The sequence below is a fragment of the Pristiophorus japonicus genome, chromosome 4, assembly GCF_044704955.1.
Source record: "Pristiophorus japonicus isolate sPriJap1 chromosome 4, sPriJap1.hap1, whole genome shotgun sequence".
In the NCBI taxonomy this organism is placed as follows: domain Eukaryota; kingdom Metazoa; phylum Chordata; class Chondrichthyes; family Pristiophoridae; genus Pristiophorus; species Pristiophorus japonicus.
Genome location: NC_091980.1, coordinates 4,345,400 through 4,363,464, shown reverse-complemented (window position 1 = coordinate 4,363,464; position 18,065 = coordinate 4,345,400). Strand labels below are relative to the sequence as shown.

The window sequence follows — 18,065 nt, the reverse complement described above, 5'->3', positions numbered from 1 at the left end:
CCTCCCTCGCCATCCACTGACCCCTCCCTCGCCATCCACTGACCCCTCCCTCCGTCCATTGACCTCCTCTCTCCGTCCATTGACCTCCTCTCTCTCTCTCCGTCCACTGACCATTCTCTCCGTCCATTGTCCCCTCTCTCTTTCCGTCCATTGCTCCCTCCCTCTCTCCGTCCATTGCCCCCTCCCTCACCGTCCATTGACCCCCCTCTCTCCGTCCATTGACCCCCCTCTCTCTTTCCGTCCATTGCCCCTCCCTCTCTCTCTCCGTCCATTGCCCCCCTCTCTCTCTCTGTCCATTACCCTCTCTCTCTCTCTGTCTGTCCATTACTCTCCCTCTCTCTCTCTCTCTCCGTCCATTGCCCCCTCTCTCTCTCCGTCCATTGCCCCCCCTCTCTCTCTCCATCCATTACCCTCTCTCTCTCTCTCCGTCCATTGCCCCCTCTCTCTCTCTCTCTCTCCGTCCATTGCCCCCTCTCTCTCTCTCTCTCTCCGTCCATTGCCCCCTCTCTCTCTCTCTCTCCGTCCATTACCCCCTCTCTCTCTCTCCATTACCCTCTCTCTCTCTCCATCCATTACCCCCTCTCTCTCTCTCTCTCTCTCTCTCTGTCCATTGCCCCCTCTCTCTCTCTCCGTCCATTGCCCCCTCTCTCTCTCTCCGTCCATTGCCCCCTCTCTCTCTCTCCGTCCATTGCCCCCTCTCTCTCCGTCCATTGCCCCCTCTCTCTCCGTCCATTGCCCCCTCTCTCTCCGTCCATTACCCCCCCTCTCTCTCTCCATCCATTGCCCCCTCTCTCTCTCCATCCATTGCCCCCTCTCTCGCTCTCCGTCCATTGACACCTCACTCTCCGTCCATTGCCCCCTCTCTCTCTCTCCGTCCATTGCACCCCTCTCTCTCAGTTCATTACCCTCTCTCTCTCTCCATCCATTACCCTCTCTCTCTCTCTCTCCATCCATTACCCTCTCTCTCTGTCCATTACCCCCTCTCTCTCTCCGTCCATTGCCCCCCTTTCTCTCCGTCCATTGCCCCCCTCTCTCTCCGTCCATTGCCCCCCTCTCTCTCCGTTCATTACCCTCTCTCTCTCTCCGTCCATTACCCTCACTCTCTCTCTCCGTCCATTACCCCCTATCTCTCTCTCCGTCTATTGCCCCCTCTCTCTCTCTCCGTTCATTGCCCCCTCTCTCTCTCTCTCCGTCCATTACCCTCTCTCTCTCTGTCCATTGCCCCCTCTCTCTCTCTCTCTCTCTCCGTCCATTGCCCTCTCTCTCTCTCTCTCTCCGTCCATTGCCCCCTCTCTCTCTCTCTCCATCCATCACCCTCTCTCTCCGTCCATTGCCCCCACTCTGTCCATTGCCCCCTCTCTCTCTGTCCATTGCCCCCCTCTCTCTCCGTCCATTACCCTCTCTCTCTCTCTCTCTCTCTGTCCATTATCCCCTCTCTCTCTCCGTCCATTACCCCCTCTCTCTCTCCGTCCATTACCCCCTCTCTCTCTCCGTCCATTGCCCCCCTCTCTCTCTCCGTCCATTGCCCCCTCTCTCTCCCTCTCTCTCTGTCCATTACCCTCTCTCTCTCTCTCTCCATTACCCTCTCTCTCTATCTCTCTCCATCCATTACCCCCTCTATCTTCCGTCCATTACCCCCTCTCTCTCTCCGTCCATTGGCCCCTCTCTCTCTCTCTCTCTCTCCGTCCATTGCCCCCCCTCTCTCTCTCTGTCCATTGCCCCCCTCTCTCTCCGTCCATTACCCTCTCTCTCTCTCCATCCATTACCCTCTCTCTCTCTCTCTCCATCCATTACTCTCTCTCTCTCTCCATCCATTACTCTCTCTCTCTCTCCATCCATTACCCCCTCTCTCTTCCGTCCATTACTCTCTCTCTCTCTCTCTCTCCGTCCATTGCCCCCTCTCTCTCTCTCTCCGTCCATTGCCCCCCTCTCTCTCCGTCCATTACCCTCTCTCTCTCCATCCATAACCCCCTCTCTCTCTCTCCGTCCATAACCCCCTCTCTCTCTCTCTCTCCGTCCATAACCCCCTCTCTCTCTCTCCGTCCATTACCCTCTCTCTCTCCATCCATAACCCCCTCTCTCTCTCTCTCCGTCCATTGCCCCCTCTCTCGCTCTCTGTCCATTGACCCCTCCCTCTCCGTCCATTGACCCCCCTCTCTCTTTCCGTCCATTGCCCCCCCCTCTCTCTCTTCGTCCATTGCCCCCCTTTCTCTCCATCCATTGCCCCCACTCTCTGTCCATTGCCCCCTCTCTCTCTGTCCATTGCCCCCCTCTCTCTCCGTCCATTACCCTCTCTCTCTCTGTCCATTACCCCCTCTCTCTCTCTCCGTCCATTACCACCTCTCTCTTTCCGTCCATTGCCCCCCTCTCTCTCCGTCCATTGCCCCCCTCTCTCTCCGTCCATTACCATCTCTCTCCCCGTCCATTGACCCCTCTCTCTCTCTCTCTCTCTCCGTCCATTGATCCCTCTCTCTCTCCGTACATTGATCCCTCCCTCTCCGTCCATTGCCCCCCCCTCTCTCTCCGTCCATTGCCCCCCCTCTCTCTCTCCGACCATTGACCCCTCCCGCTCTCCGTCCATTGCCCCTTCTTTCTCTCCGTCCATTGACCCCCCTCTCTCTTTCCGTCCATTGACCCCCCTCTCTCTTTCCGTCCATTGACCCCCCTCTCTCTCTCCGTCCATTGCCCCCCCTCTCTCTCTCCGTCCATTGCCCCCCCTCTCTCTTTCCGTCCATTGCCCCCCCCTCTCTCTGCGTCCATTGCCCCCTATCTCCCTCCGTCCATTGCCCCCTCCCTCGCCATCCACTGACCCCTCCCTCGCCATCCACTGACCCCTCCCTCGCCATCCACTGTCCCCTCTCTCCGTCCATTGACCCCTCTCTCCGTCCATTGACCTCCTCTCTCCGTCCATTGATCCCCCCCTCTCTCTCTCTCCGTCCACTGACCATTCTCTCCGTCCATTGTCCCCTCTCTCTATCCGTCCATTGCCCCCTCCCTTTCTCCGTCCATTGCCCCCTCCCTCACCGTCCATTGACCCCCCTCTCTCCGTCCATTGACCCCCCTCTCTCTTTCCGTCCATTGCCCCCCCCTCTCTCTCCGTCCATTGCCCCCCTCTCTCTCTCTCCGTCCATTACCCTCTCTCTCTCTCTCTCTCTCTCTCTCCGTCCATTGCCCCACCTCTCTCCGTCCATTGCCCCCCCTCTCTCTCTCTCCATCCATTACCCTCTCTCTCTCTCCGTCCATTGCCCCCTCTCTCTCTCTCTCTCTCTCTCTCCGTCCATTGCCCCCCCTCTCTCTCTCTCTCTCTCTCTCTCTCTCTCCGTCCATTACCCTCTCTCTCTCTCTCTCTCCATTACCCTCTCTCTCCATCCATTACCCCCTCTCTCTTCCGTCCATTACCCCCTCTCTCTCTCTCTCTCTCTCTCTCTGTCCATTGCCCCCTCTCTCTCTCCGTCCATTGCCCCCTCTCTCTCCGTCCATTGCCCTCTCTCTCTCCATCCATTACTCTCACTCTCTCTCCGTCCATTGCCCTCTCTCTCCATCCATTACCCCCTCTCTCTCTCTCCATCCATTACCCCCTATCTCTCTCTCTCTCCGTCCATTGCCCCCTCTCTCTCTCTGTCCATTGCCTCCTCTCTCTCTCTCTCCGTCCATTACCCTCTCTCTCTCTCTCTCCGTCCATTGCCCCCTCTCTCTCTCTCTCCGTCCATTGCCCCCTCTCTCTCCGTCCATTACCCCCCCTCTCTCTCTCTCTCCGTCCATTGCCCCCTCTCTCTCTCCGTCCATTGCCCCCTCTCTCTCCGTCCATTGCCCTCTCTCTCTCCATCCATTACTCTCACTCTCTCTCCGTCCATTGCCCTCTCTCTCCATCCATTACCCCCTCTCTCTCTCTCCATCCATTACCCCCTATCTCTCTTTCTCTCTCTCCGTCCATTGCCCCCTCTCTCTCTCTTTGTCCATTGCCTCCTCTCTCTCTCTCTCCGTCCATTACCCTCTCTCCGTCCATTGCCCCCTCTCTCTCTCTCTCCGTCCATTGCCCCCTCTCTCTCTCTCTCCGTCCATTGCCCCCTCTCTCTCTCTCTCCGTCCATTGCCCCCTCTCTCTCTCTCTCCGTCCATTGCCCCCCTCTCTCTCCATCCATTACCCTCTCTCTCTCTCTCTCTCCGTCCATTGCCCCCTCTTTCTCCGTCCATTGCCCCCCTCTCTCTCTCTCCATCCATTGCCCCCTCTCTCCCTCTCTCCATCCATCACCCTCTCTCTCCGTCCATTGCCCCCACTCTGTCCATTGCCCCCTCTCTCTCTGTCCATTGCCCCCCTCTCTCTCCGTCCATTACCCTCTCTCTCTCTCTCTCTCTCTCTGTCCATTATCCCCTCTCTCTCTCCGTCCATTACCCCCTCTCTCTCTCCGTCCATTACCCCCTCTCTCTCTCCGTCCATTGCCCCCCTCTCTCTCCGTCCATTGCCCCCCTCTCTCTCCGTCCATTACCATCTCTCTCCCCGTCCATTGACCCCTCTCTCTCTCTCTCCGTCCATTGCCCCCCTCTCTCTCTCTCCGACCATTGACCCCTCCCTCTCTCCGTCCATTGCCCCCCCTCTCTCTCTCTCTCCCCGTCCATTGACCCCTCTCTCTCTTTCCGTCCATTGCCCCCTCTCTCTCCATCCATTACCACCTCTCTCTCTCTCCGTCCATTACCCCCTATCTCTCTCTCTCTCCGTCCATTGCCCCCTCTCTCTCTCTCTGTCCATTACCCTCTCTCTCTCTCTCTCCGTCCATTGCCCCCTCTCTCTCTCTCTCTCCGTCCATTGCCCCCTCTCTCTCTCTCTCCGTCCATTGCCCCCCTCTCTCTCCATCCATTACCCTCTCTCTCTCCATCCATTACCCCCTCTTTCTCGTCCATTGCCCCCCTCTCTCTCTCTCCATTCATTGCCCCCTCGCTCTCTCTCTCCATCCATTGCCCCCACTCTGTCCATTGCCCCCTCTCTCTGTCCATTGCCCCCCTCTCTCTCCGTCCATTACCCTCTCTCTCTCTGTCCATTACCCCCTCTCTCTCTCCGTCCATTACCCCCTCTCTCTCTCCGTCCATTACCCCCTCTCTCTCTCCGTCCATTACCCCCCCCCCTCTCTCCGTCCATTGCCCCCCCTCTCTCTCTCTCCGACCATTGACCCCTCCCTCTCTCCGTCCATTGCCCCCTCTCTCTCTCCGTCCATTGCCCCTTCTCTCTCTCCGTCCATTAACCCCCCTCTCTCTTTCCGTCCATTGACCCCCCTCTCTCCCTCTCCGTCCATTGCCCCCTCTCTCTCCATCCATTACCCCCTCTCTCTCTCCGTCCATTGCCCCCTCTCTCGCTCTCCGTCCATTGACCCCTCCCTCTCCGTCCATTGACCCCCCTCTCTCTTTCCGTCCATTGCCCCCCTCTCTCTCCGTCCATTACCATCTCTCTCCCCGTCCATTGACCCCTCTCTCTCTCTCTCCGTCCATTGATCCCTCTCTCTCTCCGTCCATTGATCCCTCCCTCTCCGTCCATTGCCCCCCCCTCTCTCTCCGTCCATTGCCCCCCCTCTCTCTCTCTCCGACCATTGACCCCTCCCTCTCTCCGTCCATTGCCCCCTCTTTCTCTCCGTCCATTGACCCCCCTCTCTCTTTCCGTCCATTGCCCCCCCTCTCTCTCTCCGTCCATTGCCCCCTATCTCCCTCCGTCCATTGCCCCCTCCCTCGCCATCCACTGACCCCTCCCTCGCCATCCACTGACCCCTCCCTCCGTCCATTGACCTCCTCTCTCCGTCCATTGACCTCCTCTCTCTCTCTCCGTCCACTGACCATTCTCTCCGTCCATTGTCCCCTCTCTCTTTCCGTCCATTGCTCCCTCCCTCTCTCCGTCCATTGCCCCCTCCCTCACCGTCCATTGACCCCCCTCTCTCCGTCCATTGACCCCCCTCTCTCTTTCCGTCCATTGCCCCTCCCTCTCTCTCTCCGTCCATTGCCCCCCTCTCTCTCTCTCTGTCTGTCCATTACTCTCCCTCTCTCTCTCTCTCTCCGTCCATTGCCCCCTCTCTCTCTCCGTCCATTGCCCCCCCTCTCTCTCTCCATCCATTACCCTCTCTCTCTCTCTCCGTCCATTGCCCCCTCTCTCTCTCTCTCTCTCCGTCCATTGCCCCCTCTCTCTCTCTCTCTCCGTCCATTACCCCCTCTCTCTCTCTCCATTACCCTCTCTCTCTCCATCCATTACCCCCTCTCTCTCTCTCTCTCTCTCTCTCTCTGTCCATTGCCCCCTCTCTCTCTCTCCGTCCATTGCCCCCTCTCTCTCTCTCCGTCCATTGCCCCCTCTCTCTCCGTCCATTGCCCCCTCTCTCTCCGTCCATTGCCCCCTCTCTCTCCGTCCATTGCCCCCTCTCTCTCCGTCCATTACCCCCCCTCTCTCTCTCCATCCATTGCCCCCTCTCTCTCTCCATCCATTGCCCCCTCTCTCGCTCTCCGTCCATTGACACCTCACTCTCCGTCCATTGCCCCCTCTCTCTCTCTCCGTCCATTGCACCCCTCTCTCTCAGTTCATTACCCTCTCTCTCTCTCCATCCATTACCCTCTCTCTCTCTCTCTCCATCCATTACCCTCTCTCTCTGTCCATTACCCCCTCTCTCTCTCCGTCCATTGCCCCCCTTTCTCTCCGTCCATTGCCCCCCTCTCTCTCCGTCCATTGCCCCCCTCTCTCTCCGTTCATTACCCTCTCTCTCTCTCCGTCCATTACCCTCACTCTCTCTCTCCGTCCATTACCCCCTATCTCTCTCTCTCTCCGTCTATTGCCCCCTCTCTCTCTCTCCGTTCATTGCCCCCTCTCTCTCTCTCTCCGTCCATTACCCTCTCTCTCTCTCTCTCCATCCATTACCCTCTCTCTCTGTCCATTACCCCCTCTCTCTCTCCGTCCATTGCCCCCTCTTTCTCTCCGTCCATTGACCCCCCTCTCTCTTTCCGTCCATTGCCCCCCCTCTCTCTCTCCGTCCATTGCCCCCTATCTCCCTCCGTCCATTGCCCCCTCCCTCGCCATCCACTGACCCCTCCCTCGCCATCCACTGACCCCTCCCTCCGTCCATTGACCTCCTCTCTCCGTCCATTGACCTCCTCTCTCTCTCTCCGTCCACTGACCATTCTCTCCGTCCATTGTCCCCTCTCTCTTTCCGTCCATTGCTCCCTCCCTCTCTCCGTCCATTGCCCCCTCCCTCACCGTCCATTGACCCCCCTCTCTCCGTCCATTGACCCCCCTCTCTCTTTCCGTCCATTGCCCCTCCCTCTCTCTCTCCGTCCATTGCCCCCCTCTCTCTCTCTCTGTCTGTCCATTACTCTCCCTCTCTCTCTCTCTCTCCGTCCATTGCCCCCTCTCTCTCTCCGTCCATTGCCCCCCCTCTCTCTCTCCATCCATTACCCTCTCTCTCTCTCTCCGTCCATTGCCCCCTCTCTCTCTCTCTCTCTCCGTCCATTGCCCCCTCTCTCTCTCTCTCTCCGTCCATTACCCCCTCTCTCTCTCTCCATTACCCTCTCTCTCTCCATCCATTACCCCCTCTCTCTCTCTCTCTCTCTCTCTCTGTCCATTGCCCCCTCTCTCTCTCTCCGTCCATTGCCCCCTCTCTCTCTCTCCGTCCATTGCCCCCTCTCTCTCCGTCCATTGCCCCCTCTCTCTCCGTCCATTGCCCCCTCTCTCTCCGTCCATTGCCCCCTCTCTCTCCGTCCATTACCCCCCCTCTCTCTCTCCATCCATTGCCCCCTCTCTCTCTCCATCCATTGCCCCCTCTCTCGCTCTCCGTCCATTGACACCTCACTCTCCGTCCATTGCCCCCTCTCTCTCTCTCCGTCCATTGCACCCCTCTCTCTCAGTTCATTACCCTCTCTCTCTCTCCATCCATTACCCTCTCTCTCTCTCTCTCCATCCATTACCCTCTCTCTCTGTCCATTACCCCCTCTCTCTCTCCGTCCATTGCCCCCCTTTCTCTCCGTCCATTGCCCCCCTCTCTCTCCGTCCATTGCCCCCCTCTCTCTCCGTTCATTACCCTCTCTCTCTCTCCGTCCATTACCCTCACTCTCTCTCTCCGTCCATTACCCCCTATCTCTCTCTCTCTCCGTCTATTGCCCCCTCTCTCTCTCTCCGTTCATTGCCCCCTCTCTCTCTCTCTCCGTCCATTACCCTCTCTCTCTCTGTCCATTGCCCCCTCTCTCTCTCTCTCTCTCTCTCCGTCCATTGCCCTCTCTCTCTCTCTCTCTCCGTCCATTGCCCCCTCTCTCTCTCTCTCCGTCCATTGCACTCCTCTCTCTCCATCCATTACCCTCTCTCTCTCTCTCTCTCCGTCCATTGCCCCCCTCTCTCTCTCTCTCTCTCTCTCTCTCTCTCTCTCCATCCATTGCCCCCTCTCTCTCTCTCTCCATCCATCTCCCTCTCTCTCCGTCCATTGCCCCCACTCTGTCCATTGCCCCCCTCTCTCTCCGTCCATTACCCTCTCTCTCTCTCTCTCTCTCTGTCCATTACCCCCTCTCTCTCTCTCCGTCCATTACCTCCTCTCTCTCTCCGTCCATTACCCCCTCTCTCTCTCCGTCCATTGCCCCCCTCTCTCTCCGTCCATTTCCCCCTCTCTCTCCGTCCATTTCCCCCTCTCTCTCCGTCCATTACCATCTCTCTCCCCGTCCATTGACCCCTCTCTCTCTCTCTGTCCATTGATCCCTCTCTCTCTCCGTCCATTGCCCCCCCCCCTCTCCGTCCATTGCCCCCCCTCTCTCTCTCTCCGACCATTGACCCCTCCTTCTCTCCGTCCATTGCCCCCTTTCTCTCTCCGTCCATTGCCCCTTCTCTCTCTCCGTCCATTGACCCCCCTCTCTCTTTCCGTCCATTGACCCCCCTCTCTCTCCCCGTCCATTGCCCCCCTCTCTCTTTCCGTCCATTGCCCCCCTCTCTCTCTCCGTCCATTGCCCCCTATCTCCCTCCGTCCATTGCCCCCTCCCTCGCCATACACTGACCCCTCCCTCGCCATCCACTGACCCCTCCCTCGCCATCCACTGACCCCTCTCTCCGTCCATTGACCTCCTCTCTCCGTCCATTGATCCCCCCTCTCTCCGTCCACTGACCATTCTCTCCGTCCATTGTCCCCTCTCTCTTTCCGTCCATTGCCCCCTCCCTCTCTCCGTCCATTGCCCACTCCCTCTCTCCGTCCATTGCCCCCTCCCTCTCCGTCCATTGCCCACTCCCTCTCTCCGTCCATTGCCCCCTCCCTTCCGTCCATTGACCCCCCCTCTCTCCGTCCATTGACCCCCCTCTCTCTTTCCGTCCATTGCCCCCCCCTCTCTCTCTCCGTCCATTGCCCCCCTCTCTCTCTCTCTCCGTCCATTACACTCTCTCTCTCTCTCTCTCTCCGTCCATTGCCCCCTCTCTCTCCTTCCATTGCCCCCCCTCTCTCTCTCTCCATCCATTACCCTCTCTCTCTCTCCATCCATTACCCCCTCTCTCTCTCTCCGTCCATTGCCCCCCCTCTCTCTCTCTCCGTCCATTGCCCCCTCTCTCTCTCTCTGTACATTACCCTCTCTCTCTCTCTCCATTACCCCCTCTCTCTTCCGTCCATTACCCCCTCTCTCTCTCTCTCTCTCACCGTCCATTACCCCCTCTCTCTCTCTCTCCGTCCATTGACCCCCTCTCTCTCCCTCCGTCCATTGCCCCCTCTCTCTCCATCCGTCCATTACCCCCTCTCTCTCTCTCTCCGTCCATTGCCCCCTCTCTCTCGCTCACCGTCCATTACCCCCTCTCTCTCTCTCCGTCCATTAACCCCTCTCTCTCTCTGTCCATTGCCCCCTCTCTCTCTCTCCGTCCATTGCCGCCTCTCTCTCTCTCCGTCCATTACCCACCCTCTCTCTCTCTCTCCGTCCATTGCCCCCCCTCTCTCTCTCCGTCCATTGCCCCCCTTTCTCTCCGTCCATTGCCCCCTCTCTCTCCGTCCATTACCCTCTCTCTCTCCATCCATTACCCTCTCTCTCTCCATCCATTACCCTCTCTCTCTCCGTCCATCCATTACCCTCTCTCTCTCCGTCCATTACCCCCTATCTCTCTCTCTCTCTCTCCGTCCATTGCCCCCTCTCTCTCTCTCTCCGTCCATTGCCCCCTCTCTCTCTCTCCGTCCATTACCCTCTCTCTCTCTCTCTCTCTCTCTCTCTCTCTCTCTGTCCATTGCCCCCTCTCTCTCTCTCTCCGTCCATTGCCCCCTCTCTCTCTCTCTCTCTCCGTCCATTGCCCCCTCTCTCTCTCTCTCTCTCTCCGTCCATTGCCCCCCTCTCTCTCCATCCATTACCCTCTCTCTCTCCGTCCATTGCCCCCTCTCTCTCCGTCCATTGCCCCCCTCTCTCTCTCTCCATCCATTGCCCCCTCTCTCTCTCTCTCTCTCCATCCATTACCCTCTCTCTCTCTCTCACCGTCCATTACCCCCTCTCTCTCTCCATCCATTACCCCCTCTCTCTCTCCATCCATTACCCTCTCTCTCCATGCGTCCATTACCCCCTCTCTCTCTCTCCGTCCATTGCCCCCCTCTCTCTCTCTCCATCCATTACCCCCTCTCTCTCTCTCTCCGTCCATTGCCCCCTCTCTCTCTCTCCGTCCATTGCACCCCTCTCTCTCCGTCCATTGCCCCCCTCTCTCTCCGTCCATTACCCTCTCTCTCTCCGTCCATTACCCCCTCTCTCTCTCTCTCTCTCTCTCTCTCCATCCATTGCCCCCTCTCTCTCTCTCTCCATCCATCACCCTCTCTCTCCGTCCATTGCCCCCACTCTGTCCATTGCCCCCCTCTCTCTCCGTCCATTACCCTCTCTCTCTCTCTCTCTCTCTCTCTGTCCATTACCCCCTCTCTCTCTCTCCGTCCATTATCTCCTCTCTCTCTCCGTCCATTACCCCCTCTCTCTCTCCGTCCATTGCCCCCCTCTCTCTCCGTCCATTTCCCCCTCTCTCTCCGTCCATTTCCCCCTCTCTCTCCGTCCATTACCATCTCTCTCCCCGTCCATTGACCCCTCTCTCTCTCTCTGTCCATTGATCCCTCTCTCTCTCCGTCCATTGCCCCCCCCCCCTCTCCGTCCATTGCCCCCCCTCTCTCTCTCTCCGACCATTGACCCCTCCTTCTCTCCGTCCATTGCCCCCTTTCTCTCTCCGTCCATTGCCCCTTCTCTCTCTCCGTCCATTGACCCCCCTCTCTCTTTCCGTCCATTGACCCCCCTCTCTCTCTCCGTCCATTGCCCCCCCTCTCTCTTTCCGTCCATTGCCCCCCTCTCTCTCTCCGTCCATTGCCCCCTATCTCCCTCCGTCCATTGCCCCCTCCCTCGCCATCCACTGACCCCTCCCTCGCCATCCACTGACCCCTCCCTCGCCATCCACTGACCCCTCTCTCCGTCCATTGACCTCCTCTCTCCGTCCATTGATCCCCCCTCTCTCCGTCCACTGACCATTCTCTCCGTCCATTGTCCCCTCTCTCTTTCCGTCCATTGCCCCCTCCCTCTCTCCGTCCATTGCCCACTCCCTCTCTCCGTCCATTGCCCCCTCCCTCTCCGTCCATTGCCCACTCCCTCTCTCCGTCCATTGCCCCCTCCCTTCCGTCCATTGACCCCCCCTCTCTCCGTCCATTGACCCCCCTCTCTCTTTCCGTCCATTGCCCCCCCCCTCTCTCTCTCCGTCCATTGCCCCCCTCTCTCTCTCTCTCCGTCCATTACACTCTCTCTCTCTCTCTCTCTCCGTCCATTGCCCCCTCTCTCTCCTTCCATTGCCCCCCCTCTCTCTCTCTCCATCCATTACCCTCTCTCTCTCTCCATCCATTACCCCCTCTCTCTCTCTCCGTCCATTGCCCCCCCTCTCTCTCTCTCCGTCCATTGCCCCCTCTCTCTCTCTCTGTACATTACCCTCTCTCTCTCTCTCCATTACCCCCTCTCTCTTCCGTCCATTACCCCCTCTCTCTCTCTCTCTCTCTCTCTCTCTCACCGTCCATTACCCCCTCTCTCTCCGTCCATTGACCCCCTCTCTCTCCCTCCGTCCATTGCCCCCTCTCTCTCCATCCGTCCATTACCCCCTCTCTCTCTCTCTCCGTCCATTGCCCCCTCTCTCTCGCTCACCGTCCATTACCCCCTCTCTCTCTCTCCGTCCATTAACCCCTCTCTCTCTCTCCGTCTATTGCCGCCTCTCTCTCTCTCCGTCCATTACCCACCCGCTCTCTCTCTCTCCGTCCATTACCCACCCTCTCACTCTCTCTCCGTCCATTGCCCCCCCTCTCTCTCTCCGTCCATTGCCCCCCTTTCTCTCCGTCCATTGCCCCCTCTCTCTCCGTCCATTACCCTCTCTCTCTCCGTCCATCCATTACCCTCTCTCTCTCCGTCCATTACCCCCTATCTCTCTCTCTCTCCGTCCATTGCCCCCTCTCTCTCTCTCTCCGTCCATTGCCCCCTCTCTCTCTCTCTCCGTCCATTACCCTCTCTCTCTCTCTCTCTCTCTCTGTCTGTCCATTGCCCCCTCTCTCTCTCTCTCCGTCCATTGCCCCCTCTCTCTCTCTCTCTCTCTCTCCGTCCATTGCCCCCTCTCTCTCTCTCCGTCCATTGCCGCCTCTCTCTCTCTCCGTCCATTACCCACCCTCTCTCTCTCTCTCTCCGTCCATTGCCCCCCCTCTCTCTCTCCGTCCATTGCCCCCCTTTCTCTCCGTCCATTGCCCCCTCTCTCTCCGTCCATTACCCTCTCTCTCTCCGTCCATTACCCTCTCTCTCTCCGTCCATCCATTACCCTCTCTCTCTCCGTCCATTACCCCCTATCTCTCTCTCTCTCCGTCCATTGCCCCCCCTCTCTCTCTCTCTCCGTCCATTGCCCCCTCTCTCTCTCTCTCCGTCCATTACCCTCTCTCTCTCTCTCTCTCTCTCTCTGTCCATTGCCCCCTCTCTCTCTCCGTCCATTGCCCCCTCTCTCTCTCTCTCTCCGTCCATTGCCCCCTCTCTCTCCGTCCATTACCCTCTCTCTCTCCGTCCATTACCCTCTCTCTCTCCGTCCATCCATTACCCTCTCTCTCTCCGTCCATTACCCCCTATCTCTCTCTCTCTCCGTCCATTGCCCCCTCTCTCTCTCTCTCTCCGTCCATTGCCCCCTCTCTCTCTCTCTCCGTCCGTCCATTACCCTCTCTCTCTCTCTCTCTCTCTCTCTCTCTCTGTCCATTGCCCCCTCTCTCTCTCTCTCCGTCCATTGCCCCCTCGCTCTCTCTCTCTCCGTCCATTGCCCCCTCTCTCTCTCTCTCTCTCTCTCTCCGTCCATTGCCCCCCTCTCTCTCCATCCATTACCCTCTCTCTCTCCGTCCATTGCCCCCTCTCTCTCCGTCCATTGCCCCCCTCTCTCTCTCTCCATCCATTGCCCCCTCTCTCTCTCTCTCTCCATCCATTACCCTCTCTCTCTCTCTCACCGTCCATTACCCCCTCTCTCTCTCCATCCATTACCCCCTCTCTCTCTCCATCCATTACCCTCTCTCTCCATGCGTCCATTACCCCCTCTCTCTCTCTCCGTCCATTGCCCCCCTCTCTCTCTCTCCATCCATTACCCCCTCTCTCTCTCTCTCTCTCTCCGTCCATTGCCCCCTCTCTCTCTCTCCGTCCATTGCACCCCTCTCTCTCCGTCCATTGCCCCCCTCTCTCTCCGTCCATTACCCTCTCTCTCTCCGTCCATTACCCCCTCTCTCTCTCTCTCTCTCTCCGTCCATTACCCTCTCTCTCTCTCTCCGTCCATTGCCCCCCCCTCTCTCCATCCATTACCCTCTCTCTCTCCGTCCATTGCCCCCTCTCTCTCTCTCTCCCTCCATTGCCCCCTCTCTCTCTCCCTCCATTGACCCCCCCTCTCTCTCTCTCTCTCTCTCTCCGTCCATTGCCCCCCTCCCTCTCCGTCCATTGCCCCCCCCCCCTCTCCGTCCATTGCCCCCCCTCTCTCTCTCTCTCCGACCATTGACCCCTCCTTCTCTCCGTCCATTGCCCCCTTTCTCTCTCCGTCCATTGCCCCTTCTCTCTCTCCGTCCATTGACCCCCCTCTCTCTTTCCGTCCATTGACCCCCCTCTCTCTCCCCGTCCATTGCCCCCCCTCTCTCTTTCCGTCCATTGCCCCCCTCTCTCTCTCCGTCCATTGCCCCCTATCTCCCTCCGTCCATTGCCCCCTCCCTCGCCATCCACTGACCCCTCCCTCGCCATCCACTGACCCCTCCCTCGCCATCCACTGACCCCTCTCTCCGTCCATTGACCTCCTCTCTCCGTCCATTGATCCCCCCTCTCTCCGTCCACTGACCATTCTCTCCGTCCATTGTCCCCTCCCTCTTTCCGTCCATTGCCCCCTCCCTCTCTCCGTCCATTGCCCACTCCCTCTCTCCGTCCATTGCCCCCTCCCTCTCCGTCCATTGCCCACTCCCTCTCTCCGTCCATTGCCCCCTCCCTTCCGTCCATTGACCCCCCCTCTCTCCGTCCATTGACCCCCCTCTCTCTTTCCGTCCATTGCCCCCCCCCTCTCTCTCTCCGTCCATTGCCCCCCTCTCTCTCTCTCTCCGTCCATTACACTCTCTCTCTCTCTCCGTCCATTGCCCCCTCTCTCTCCTTCCATTGCCCCCCCTCTCTCTCTCTCTATCCATTACCCTCTCTCTCTCTCTCTCTCCATCCATTACCCCCTCTCTCTCTCTCCGTCCATTGCCCCCTCTCTCTCTCTCTCCCTCCATTGCCCCCTCTCTCTCTCCCTCCATTGACCCCCCCTCTCTCTCTCTCTCTCTCTCCGTCCATTGCCCCCCTCTCTCTCCGTCCATTTCCCCCTCTCTCTCCGTCCATTTCCCCCTCTCTCTCCGTCCATTACCATCTCTCTCCCCGTCCATTGACCCCTCTCTCTCTCTCTGTCCATTGATCCCTCTCTCTCTCCGTCCATTGCCCCCCCCCCTCTCCGTCCATTGCCCCCCCTCTCTCTCTCTCCGACCATTGACCCCTCCTTCTCTCCGTCCATTGCCCCCTTTCTCTCTCCGTCCATTGCCCCTTCTCTCTCTCCGTCCATTGACCCCCCTCTCTCTTTCCGTCCATTGACCCCCCTCTCTCTCCCCGTCCATTGCCCCCCCTCTCTCTTTCCGTCCATTGCCCCCCTCTCTCTCTCCGTCCATTGCCCCCTATCTCCCTCCGTCCATTGCCCCCTCCCTCGCCATACACTGACCCCTCCCTCGCCATCCACTGACCCCTCCCTCGCCATCCACTGACCCCTCTCTCCGTCCATTGACCTCCTCTCTCCGTCCATTGATCCCCCCTCTCTCCGTCCACTGACCATTCTCTCCGTCCATTGTCCCCTCTCTCTTTCCGTCCATTGCCCCCTCCCTCTCTCCGTCCATTGCCCACTCCCTCTCTCCGTCCATTGCCCCCTCCCTCTCCGTCCATTGCCCACTCCCTCTCTCCGTCCATTGCCCCCTCCCTTCCGTCCATTGACCCCCCCTCTCTCCGTCCATTGACCCCCCTCTCTCTTTCCGTCCATTGCCCCCCCCTCTCTCTCTCTCCGTCCATTGCCCCCCTCTCTCTCTCTCTCCGTCCATTACACTCTCTCTCTCTCTCTCTCTCCGTCCATTGCCCCCTCTCTCTCCTTCCATTGCCCCCCCTCTCTCTCTCTCCATCCATTACCCTCTCTCTCTCTCCGTCCATTGCCCCCCCTCTCTCTCTCTCCGTCCATTGCCCCCTCTCTCTCTCTCTGTACATTACCCTCTCTCTCTCTCTCCATTACCCCCTCTCTCTTCCGTCCATTACCCCCTCTCTCTCTCTCTCTCTCACCGTCCATTACCCCCTCTCTCTCTCTCTCCGTCCATTGACCCCCTCTCTCTCCCTCCGTCCATTGCCCCCTCTCTCTCCATCCGTCCATTACCCCCTCTCTCTCTCTCTCCGTCCATTGCCCCCTCTCTCTCGCTCACCGTCCATTACCCCCTCTCTCTCTCTCCGTCCATTAACCCCTCTCTCTCTCTGTCCATTGCCCCCTCTCTCTCTCTCCGTCCATTGCCGCCTCTCTCTCTTCCGTCCATTACCCACCCTCTCTCTCTCTCTCCGTCCAGTGCCCCCCTCTCTCTCTCCGTCCATTGCCCCCCTTTCTCTCCGTCCATTGCCCCCTCTCTCTCTCCGTCCATTACCCTCTCTCTCTCCATCCATGTACCCTCTCTCTCTCCGTCCATCCATTACCCTCTCTCTCTCCGTCCATTACCCCCTATCTCTCTCTCTCTCTCTCCGTCCATTGCCCCCTCTCTCTCTCTCTCCGTCCATTGCCCCCTCTCTCTCTCTCCGTCCATTACCCTCTCTCTCTCTCTCTCTCTCTCTCTCTCTCTCTGTCCATTGCCCCCTCTCTCTCTCCTCTCCGTCCATTGCCCCCTCTCTCTCTCTCTCTCTCCGTCCATTGCCCCCTCTCTCTCTCTCTCCGTCCATTGCCCCCCTCTCTCTCCATCCATTACCCTCTCTCTCTCCGTCCATTGCCCCCTCTCTCTCCGTCCATTGCCCCCCTCTCTCTCTCTCCATCCATTGCCCCCTCTCTCTCTCTCTCTCTCCATCCATTACCCTCTCTCTCTCTCTCACCGTCCATTACCCCCTCTCTCTCTCCATCCATTACCCCTCTCTCTCTCCATCCATTACCCTCTCTCCTCCATGCGTCCATTACCCCCCCTCTCTCTCTCTCCGTCCATTGCCCCCCTCTCTCTCTCTCCATCCATTACCCCCTCTCTCTCTCTCTCCGTCCATTGCCCCCTCTCTCTCTCTCCGTCCATTGCACCCCTCTCTCTCCGTCCATTGCCCCCCTCTCTCTCCGACCATTACCCTCTCTCTCTCCGTCCATTACCCCCTCTCTCTCTCTCTCTCTCTCTCTCTCCATCCATTGCCCCCTCTCTCTCTCTCTCCATCCATCACCCTCTCTCTCCGTCCATTGCCCCCACTCTGTCCATTGCCCCCCTCTCTCTCCGTCCATTACTCTCTCTCTCTCTCTCTCTCTCTCTCTGTCCATTACCCCCTCTCTCTCTCTCCGTCCATTATCTCCTCTCTCTCTCCGTCCATTACCCCCTCTCTCTCTCCGTCCATTGCCCCCCTCTCTCTCCGTCCATTTCCCCCTCTCTCTCCGTCCATTTCCCCCTCTCTCTCCCGTCCATTACCATCTCTCTCCCCGTCCATTGACCCCTCTCTCTCTCTCTGTCCATTGATCCCTCTCTCTCTCCGTCCATTGATCCCTCCCTCTCCGTCCATTGCCCCCCCCCCCTCTCCGTCCATTGCCCCCCCTCTCTCTCTCTCCGACCATTGACCCCTCCTTCTCTCCGTCCATTGCCCCCTTTCTCTCTCCGTCCATTGCCCCTTCTCTCTCTCCGTCCATTGACCCCCCTCTCTCTTTCCGTCCATTGACCCCCCTCTCTCTCTCCGTCCATTGCCCCCCCTCTCTCTTTCCGTCCATTGCCCCCCTCTCTCTCTCCGTCCATTGCCCCCTATCTCCCTCCGTCCATTGCCCCCTCCCTCGCCATCCACTGACCCCTCCCTCGCCATCCACTGACCCCTCCCTCGCCATCCACTGACCCCTCTCTCCGTCCATTGACCTCCTCTCTCCGTCCATTGATCCCCCCTCTCTCCGTCCACTGACCATTCTCTCCGTCCATTGTCCCCTCTCTCTTTCCGTCCATTGCCCCCTCCCCTCTCTCCGTCCATTGCCCACTCCCTCTCTCCGTCCATTGCCCCCCTCCCTCTCTCCGTCCATTGCCCCCTCCCTCTCCCGTCCATTGCCCACTCCCTCCTCCTCCGTTCCATTGCCCCCTCCCCTCCGTCCATTGACCCCCCCCTCTCTCCGTCCATTGACCCCCCTCTCTCTTTCCGTCCATTGCCCCCCCCCTCTCTCTCTCCGTCCATTTGCCCCCCTCTCTCTCTCTCTCCGTCCATTACACTCTCTCTCTCTCTCTCTCTCTCCGTCCATTGCCCCCTCTCTCTCCTTCCATTGCCCCCCCTTCTCTCTCTCCATCCCATTACCCTCTCTCTCTCTCCATCCATTACCCCCTCCTCTCTCTCTCCGTCCATTGCCCCCCC

General features: G+C 58.9%; 1 protein-coding gene across 2 annotated transcripts in view; it reads right to left on the bottom strand.

The window, feature by feature from the left end:
* mrnip (MRN complex interacting protein) overlaps positions 1-18,065 on the bottom strand; it is a 55,904-nt gene that overhangs the window by 37,114 nt on the left and 725 nt on the right. The window lies entirely within an intron of this gene.